The sequence below is a fragment of the Cetorhinus maximus genome, chromosome 11 (assembly GCF_964194155.1).
Source record: "Cetorhinus maximus chromosome 11, sCetMax3.hap1.1, whole genome shotgun sequence".
NCBI lineage: Eukaryota > Metazoa > Chordata > Chondrichthyes > Lamniformes > Cetorhinidae > Cetorhinus > Cetorhinus maximus.
The window spans coordinates 78,099,689-78,109,290 of record NC_135889.1 but is presented as its reverse complement, the minus strand read 5'-3'; positions in this window follow the sequence as shown (position 1 = coordinate 78,109,290).

The window sequence follows — 9,602 nt, the reverse complement described above, 5'->3', positions numbered from 1 at the left end:
GCAGATTTGGATATATAGCTCCCTATACCATTCTCTAAATCATTAACAAATATGGTGAACTGGTTGAGATTCCTGTGGGGCACCACTCGTCACATCCTGCCAGTTAGAGTACCTGTCCATTAGCACTGCTCTCTGTCTCCCACCACTCAGCTGATTCCCTAGTCAGGTCAATAATTTGCGTTCAATTCCTTGAGCTCAACTTTAGCTAAGTCTTTTATGAGGGACTGTATTGAATGCCTTCTGGAAATCCACATAAATGACATATGTAGACATTCCCTTTCCACTGCTTTAGTCATCTCTTCAAAAATTCAATCAAGTTTGTCAGCCATGACCTGCCCATTAGAAATCGATACCAGCTTTCAGCTGAACATTTTCATTGACTGACCTATAATTCTGTGACTTCCCTCTTGCACATTTCTGAAATAGTAGATTGATATATGACAATTTGTTCGATCGTCTCTGCTCCTTTTCCCTTTCCCCTTATCAAGCAAAGCAAATTTTTCCCCAGTCCCTAGCCCTGAAGCCTTGCTTTCTTTGTTTTGCCCCAGCAGCTCGACCAATATATTCTCAATGCAATAGCATTAATAATACCTGTGTCCTATCCCCTTGACCCCTTTCCGATTAAACTAAGGCAACCCAACTTCTCTTCCAGTCCCCATGCAAGATAAAATTCTAAATTGCTCTTTTTCCCAAAGCACTGCTTCCCCCTTTTAAATTCCCTGTCATCCACCCACTTCTCAAAGAAACCACCCTTATCCCCTCTGCTCTTACTAACTTCTGCCTCAACTCAAACCTCCTTTTCCTCTCCGAGGTGCTTGAATATGTTGGCATCTCTCAGCTCCATACTCATCCCTCCCATAGCTTCCTGTCTGAATTCTTTCAATTTGGTTTCTGCTCCTTCCATAACACCAAAATGGCCCTAACCAAAGTCAAAATGACATTTTTTTACCTCTGCAACTGAAGATGGGCTGAGGTAATGTTTTCACTCTTGTCTGTGAGTTTGTTTGTCTGTAAATAATATATCTCAAAAACAAATGGACAGATTTCAATGAAAATTTTACACTGAGAGGGTTTGGCCCAAGGAAGAGCTGATTAGTTTTTGGCGAAGATGCAGATAAAGATTCTGGAATTGTTTTAATGGATCCATTAACTTTGGAAGGCAAATGGACTCTACTTTTAGAGTCAATTTTTACTTATTGTTGCTTGTTTTATTTAATGTGGTTGATTGTTTTAGAATGTTGTGGATTGTCTCAGCTGCTGTGGTGGAATTTGTCACAGTTGTCAATATGTGAGCAGAGTTTTCAGAGCAGGTTGTTGGATGTGCATTGGCCTGAAACCTCAGTGAGATGGAAGTTCTTCATAAAAATGCTTATTTTTCTGCTTTGTACTAACAGAGCATCAATCAGGCAGGGAAAAACCTCAAGAGTGAGCTGCATAATTGTAACAATGTGTTAATACAGCATGACAGAGGTATGAGTGAGTGCCCACTTTACTTGTCCATGAATGTGACCATTGTACATAATAATTAAACATTGGGACAAATTTTCCCACAGGCATCAGCAACCTGACACTGGGGCCATTTCCACCCTGCCGTCTTAATTTTATGGAGGACAGCCAGTTAGTAGGCCACCTCTGCATTTGCCATCCAATTAGCAGTTGGTAGATGGCACATGAATACAGGAGGGCTAATCGGAAGGGCTGAAGGGAGGCCAGTAGCCCCACTGGGAAAGAGTTGTTCAGGCTGACTGAGAATGAGAGGGCGCCACAAAATGGAGGCGCTAACCTAATGGTCCAAATGGCATGCAAAAACTAAGGACCGGAACTGTCAGGGGCATCAGTCTACAGAGGAAACGTCTCCATTTGAATGCATTTGGCTGTGGATGTGCTGCATACAACCTTTCTGCTCCTTTATACATGTATGTGAAAAATCATATGATGGCGCTTGGACCTCCTGTTGTGAATATGCCTCTGATCTGTCGCTGGGCTCCTGACGCAGTGTGGAGCCATGTGTCCTTTGTAAAGTTTCATTGACGTGCAAAAATGGGACTAATTGCCTTTTTAAATATCTTAAAGATAGCCATTGCTGCTGGGGGCACACCTCCAAGAAAAGCACACAGAGGTCAAAACATGTCAATGACCGACTTGATGTGCTGCATTTTAAACTTCCATGCCCCCCTCCACTGGGCTGGGAAAATCCAGCCATTCTATCTGCAGTCTTTGATGCAGTCAGCTGCATCATCCATCTCCTCCACCTCTTTCCCATTGACCTGTTTGGTGGAACTTTGCTCTTTATTTACATTCTTAACTCTTTGATCATAGTCAGAGCATCTCCACAAATGGTTTCTCTTCAAATTCTTATAGTGTCACTTCTGGAATCCCTCTAACATCCATGCTTGGTTCTCTTCTATTCTTCATCTACATGACAACACCAACTACAGATATGAGGTCAAATTCCATATTGGGGCTGATTATACCAAGGTTTATTTCTTCACCACCTTTCTCAATCCCTCTACTGCCACTGTGCTATCAGATTTCTTGTTCAACATCAGTCTTGGAAAAAATGTCAATTTCTCCAGCTAAGTATTGGGAAGACTGAAGCTATTGTCTTTCATACAAAAGTAGGGGAGGAAATAAATACAATACTTATCACTTATACTTATACTTATCAGAGAAAAAGTGTTCGGAAAACTAATGGGGCTAAAGGCCGATAAGTCTCCTGGACCTGATGGGTTGCATTCTGGGATATTAAAGGAAGTAGCTACAGAGATAGTGGATGCACTGGTAGTAATCTTCCAAGAATCCTTAGATTCTGGAAAAGCCCCAGAGGATTGGAGAATGGCCAATGTAACACTCTTATTCAAAAAGGGAAGATGACAAAAAGCAGGTTACTATAGGCCAGTTAGCTTCATATCTGTCATTAGGAAAATGTTGGAGTCTATTATCAAAGATGTAATAGCAGAGCATTTAGAAATACATAAGCTAATCAAGCAGAGTCAGCATGGCTTCATGAAGGGGAAACCATGCCTGACAAATTTATTAGAATTCTTTGAGGAGGTAACAAGCAGGATAGATAAAGGGCAACCAGTAGATGTAATATATTTGGATTTCCAAAAGGTGTTCGATAAGGTACTGTGCATCAGGATACTTAATAAGATAAGAGCCCATGGTGTTGGCAGTAGTATATTAGCATGGATAAAGGATTGGCTAACTGAAGACAGAGTTGGGATAAGGGGGGCATTTTCAGGATGGCAACCTGTAACTAGTGGAGTGCCTCAATTATTTACAATATATATTAATGACTTAGATGAGGGAAGTCAATGTACTATCGCCAAGTTTGCAGATGACATAAAAATAGGTGGGAAAGCAAATGGTGAGGTTGGCACAAGGAACCTACAGAGGGATGTAGACAGGTTAAGTGAGTGGGCAAAAACTTGGCTGATGGAATATAATGTGGGAAAATGTGAGGTTATGCACTTTGGCAGGAAGAATAGAGGAGCTGAATATTATTTAAATGGAGAAAGACTGCAGAAGGTTGTAGCGCAGAGGTATTTGGGAATCCTTATGCATGAATCCCATAAAGCTAACATACAAGTTCAATAGGTAATAGGGAAGGCAAATGGAATGTTGGCCTTTATATCAAAGGGAATGGAGTATAAAAATCGGGAGTTCTTGCTAAAACTATACACGGCACTAGTTAGACCACACCTAGAATACTGTGAACAATTTTGGTCCCTTTATCTAAGGAAAGATGTGCTGGCATTGGGGGCAGTCCAGAGAAGGTTCATTAGGTTGATCCTGGGCATGGAGGTATTTTCTTATGAGGAGAGGTTGAGTAGATTGGGACTGTATTCATTGGAGTTTAGAAGAATGAGAGGCGACCTTATTGAAACATATAAGATTCTTCGGGGGCTTGACAGGGTAGATGCTGAGAGGTTGTTTCCCCTTGTTAGAGAGCCCAGGGCCAGAGGGCATAACCTCAGAGTAAGGGGGTGCCCATTTAAAACAGAGATGAGGAGGAATTTCTTCTCTCAGAGGGTAGTCAGTCTGTGGAATTCTTTACCATAGAGGCTAGGTTAAGTATAGTCAAGGCTGAGATAGAGAGATTTTTAATCAGTAAGGGAATCAAGGAATCAAGGGTTATGGGGACAAGGCAGGAAAGTGGAGTTGAGGATTATCAGATCAGCCATGATCTCATTGAATGGCGGGGCAGACTCGATAGGCTGAATAGTCTATTTCTGCTCCTACGTCTTATGGTTTTATGGTGTTATGGTACCTGGGACAAACTCCCTTCCTTGCTATTCACTCTATTCTCTTGCCGTACTATTATCCGGGACTGAATCAGCTTGCATTATGTTCACCCCTGCTTTGAGTTTATTCACTCCATATCCTCTCTATCACACCCTACTTCCCCATTATAATATTTACCACATTCACCCCTACCTCATCCACTGCTGTTGAACCCACATTATGCATTGGCCATCTGCAGTCTCAATTGTACTAATCTCTCTTAGCCAGCTTCCCATCCTCCTCCCTCTGTACACTTCAGTTCATTCAAAACTGTACTGCATATATCTCATCCTGCATCAGGCCTCACACATGCATTGCCCCAGTCCTCATTGACTTTAAATTTTCTCTTGGCCCTCCACACCTCAAATTTCAAAATCCTCATGCTCCTGTTAAACTCCCTTCATGGGCTCACCCCTCATTTTTTTCCTCCCAATGGTTGTTAGCTCTACAACCTATAACCTCCACTTTTAGAGCGAAACTTTACGGCCCATTGCGACATTCAAAAGTCCATTGACTTTGGCGGGATCATAAAATTTCGCCGGTGTAACATTGCACCCATACTCTCCCTGTACCACTGATGCCACTGCATTCTTCCCTTCCTTCACATCACCATTATTGACCAAGCCTTTGAGTGTCAGCAGCATCATAAGTCAGGAGGTTTGGCTGAAAAAGGCTTTAAAATGTTTGATATTAAGTAAATTATTCAGTTTGACACATTTCCCCATTGCATCAATGACAAAACCATGCCTACAGCCACCTAAGCTCCATACTCAGGAATTCGCTCCCTGAGATTCTCTGCCTTGTTCCCTCCCTCTCTCCCTTTCAGACCCTCTTTAAAACTCACTTCATCGGTCAAGATTTTAGTCACCCCTTCTAAAATCTGCTCCTTTGACTTGTGTCTTTTTTTCTTGTGCTTGGCTTGGGACTTTGTAATATTAAAGGCACTATGTAAATGCAAATTGTTGTTTTCATACATTCCCTGTAAATAAAATGCAAAATAGCATTTGGAAAGCTTTGAAAACATCATTTAATTATCCTGCCAAGATGGCAATGCTGCATTGTGCAGGCACCCAAAATAAAGTTAAACCAGGAGGAAGCTTTTCTTAAACATCATCAACATTCAGAGTGTGTTGAGATAACTACTTTGACAAGATCACAAGGTGAACTTGTATGAAGAAAGCCCTTCAGCTTATTGATCTCAGTCTTCCAGATACCAACTCGACCATTACAGCATTTAGTGAATTTTGAAATGAGTCCAATGCCCTCACTTCAATAATTCTTCCTGACAACCTGTGTTCTGTGTGAATAAATGCTTCTGACATAAATTTTGCCTATCCAAACTTAACCAATACCATCTTGTCCTCCTGGCCTGCCATTTCTGAAAGTTTGGTTTTCTTTATCTATTAAGTATGTTATATATTTCCATAAGGTCTTCTCTAATACATTATTTTGAGGAAAAAAGGCTATAGCTAAACTCTGCACAGTTCTTTGAACTGCCACAAAAGATCAGCTTTGTTGCTTTTACTTTTTTACCAGGATCACCTCTGGGGCTTGCACGATTCCCTTATGTTGTGGCAACCAGAACTATATTCAGTGCTTAAGGTGTGGCCTGAAAAGACACTATTAGCATGAACTTTGGATGTATGAACTCAACCAATCTGGCAATATTACACAGCAACTTATTTGCTTTTTTTCTTGCCAACTCCCGCTATTTAAATAGATTGAGTGACAAGTCAATTGACATTTTTAACTCCCACTTGACAAGTTCTAGCCACGCCCTTAGGGTCTCTTTTGTCTTGTAGTACATGTGGCACCATGGATTTGTCCAACAATTATTTTTGGTGAACCTTGAGCGACCTACCAACAAAACTACAGCATCTTAAAAAAACAGAATAGCAAATGATGAACAAGATGCATAAATATTGTCAGTTTTCATGGATAACAACATATGGAAATTCATAATACCAATGGCAGATAACGAAATGACAGAAACACGCTAACTTATGGGTCTTTATTTTCACTGGTGGAACAGAATGACGCTGTAAATTCAAGATGGCTCCTGGGCAGCAGTCAGCTCCCTAGAAGCTCCTCAACTGTGCACCTCTATCCTTGGTCATCTGCTGTCATCTTGACCCTTTCTCTCCTAATGTCCTCTTTTCCACTGTTTAAGTTCCCCTGACTCAAATGGCCATTGCATTTTAGCCCTATTTACCAGTTAACTGCTTGTTTAAACCACCACTGCCCAACACCTGGCCAGGTCTGCTCTCTTCCATCCTCAGTGATCACTAGCTCTTATCCCAAATTTGGCTTCCAAATTCCTGAACTTCACTGGACTACATCACTGTGCTTCCAATCTGTTGCTCTGTTGTTTATATTTAAATGCAACTTTGATCACTGTACAACCCATCTCCTTCTACTGCTGTCCTCTGTTGAACCTGTAACTGGTCTACTGGTTCTACTGATTTTTCAGCTTCTGCTACAGTCTGGTTCCTGGCCAGAAGTACATTTCTCTTCTCTTGACCCAAAGTACATTTCTCCTCTTAGGGTCTTATGGTGAACTTCGATTTCACTATCATCTTTATGTTGAATGAATTCAGCACATCTCCTGGATCTTTGTTGTTGTGGAAATACATCCAGCAGTGCACCTTCCAATACTTTCCCCTTCAAATAGCTTCTGGTCTTCATTTGTTCATTGCACCTTATTTGAAAACGTGGGCAATAGTCCATGCCAACTCCACCATGCCTACATTATCCCACCATGGGATGTCTAACTTTAACCTTGAACTCCCTCCTATTGTCTCCTATCTGCTCCTCAATTTTCTTACTCTTTCATGGGATGTTGGCATCGCTGGCAATGTTGGCATTTGTTGTCTATCCCTAATTGCCCTTTGAGGGAGGTTAAGACTCAACCACATTACTCTGGTTCGGGAGTCACATGTAGGCGAGAATAGTAAGGATGACAGATTTCCTTCCCAAAAGTGAACCTGATGGATTTTTACAACAACCAATGGTTCATGGTCATTGTTATTGAGACTAGCTTTCATTCCGGATTTCTTTTGATTAATTAATTGAATTAAATTTAAATTCCACCTGCTGCCGTGGTGGGATTTACTACCAGGATGTACGTATCCTAATAATTGTTGTGTAACCAAGCCTACGTAACCTGAGTCCATTCAAGCGGACATTTTGACTGCAATTCAGGACCTAAACCCACCACTTACATTCCCAAATTTTTCTCCCTTTTTTACTTCTTTTCTTTTTACCTCTCATTGAGCCTCCTCTCCTGTCATTATGCCTCCTTTCATTTCCTCTCTATTGGGTACTCTGCCCTCCCAATTCCCTCCCCGAACCTTTCAGTACTCCTCAACACTCCTGTTCTCCTGCTACCATCCCAGGATTGATCCCTTCTTGGTTAAGCTGACAGCTTCTCTCAGTGTTTCTCTTGACATTCTTCAAGGGCCTATTGAGGCACTTGTCATTGCCTCCTTACAAGCAGCAACCCCAGCTGTCCCATTCTGCCCAGTACACCCGTTAGGTTCTAATCTTGTCAATCTTCACCCAGTCCAGCTCACTCTTATCAGTGCTGACACTGTGGGCTCTTCCAGTGGACCAGCTATCAACATCATCTCTACATCTCCCTCCAGAATGTTGGATCCCTTGTTAACAAGGCCTTTGCCATCCAAGAACCTCTACCGGATGATTGCATCGGTATCATGGCCTTGAAGGGAAGCTGGCTGAGGGATGATGACACCTTCCCCTAAATTAAGCCTTCCATCCTGATTATATCTTCCCCCTAGTTTCCTGGCCAAGGCCCTTGCAGTGGCAGTGTGGCTCTTAATCACAAAATCTCACCTTGGTCTGTCCGCTAATTCACTTGAACTTCCTCCTCCTTGGAGCATCTCACCTTGTTCCACTCTTTTCACCTCTCATTTAAAATCCTCATTCTCCACAGCCCATCCATGTACCATAAACATTTTCTCACTGAGGTATCTTCACTGTTTCCCTCCCTCAGTCTAACGATTGAGCGATTTCTCATCCTCCATGATCTCAACCTCCACCTCAATTCATCACGCTGTCTTCCTCTCTCTCTTATGTGTTCATGCCCCTCCTATCCTCCCTCCATGTAAACTCCCCAACCCATATTCACAGCCAGCCCTTTCACATAGCCATCTCATGTGGCCTCCCTGCTCTCTTGGTATCAGTCTCTGCTTCCCTGGATGAGTGCAGCTCCAACCACACTCAAGAAGATTGACACCATACAGGACAATGCAGCCTGCTTGATTGGCACCTCTTCCACAAACGTTCACTCCCTCCACCACCGATGAACTGTGGCAGCAGTGTGTACCATCTACAAGGTGCATTGCAGAAATTCACCAAGGCTCCTGAGGCAGCAACTTCCAAACCCACAACCACTATCATCTAGAAGGACAAGGGCAGCAGATGCATGAGAACACTACCACTTGGAAGTTCCCCTCCAAGTCACTCACCATCCTGACTTGGAAATATATCGCCATTCCTTTACTGTCGCTGGGTCAAAGTCCTGGAACTCTCTCCTTAACAACGCTGTGGGTGTACCTACACCACATGGACTGCAGCGGTTCAAGAAGGCAGCTCACCATCACCTTCTCAAGGGCAATTAAGGATGGGTAATAAATGCTGGACTAGCCAGTGATGCCCACACCCCATAAAGGAATTTAAAAAACCTCTTATCTCTTCCTTGTATCCCTTACCCCTTCCATCTTCCAATCCTGCTTCCTTCTATGTACATTAATGGAAAAAAAACTCTCTCCCAATACACTTACAACTGCACTCTTAAAATCCCAACTGTCAAGCCTTTGTCCCTCCATTTACCTTAACATTTTATTCATCCATGGGACGTGGACATTACTGGCAAGGCCAGCAATTATTGTCTATCCCTAGTCACCCTTGAGAAGGTGCTGGTGAGCCTTTTCAACCACTGTAGTACATAGGGTATAGGTATACCATCAGTGCTATTAGGGAGGGAATTCCAGGGTTTTGAACCAGCAACAGTGAAGGAATAGCATCATAATTCCAGGTCAGGGTGGTAAGTGACTTGGAGGGGAACTGGCAGGTGGGTAGTGGTCCCATGCGCCTGCTGCCCTCGTTCTTCTAGTTGGGACTTCCTCCTCCCAACTTCACCCTGCCTTAGCTCATTTGTTGGAGAAATACTAATCTACGCCTTTTTTACCTCTAGATTTGGCAATTCCAATGCACTCCTGGGCAGTCTCCCATGGTCTACCTTTTGTAAACTTGACGCCATCCTCTGCTGCCCTTGTCCTAACTCGCACCAGGTC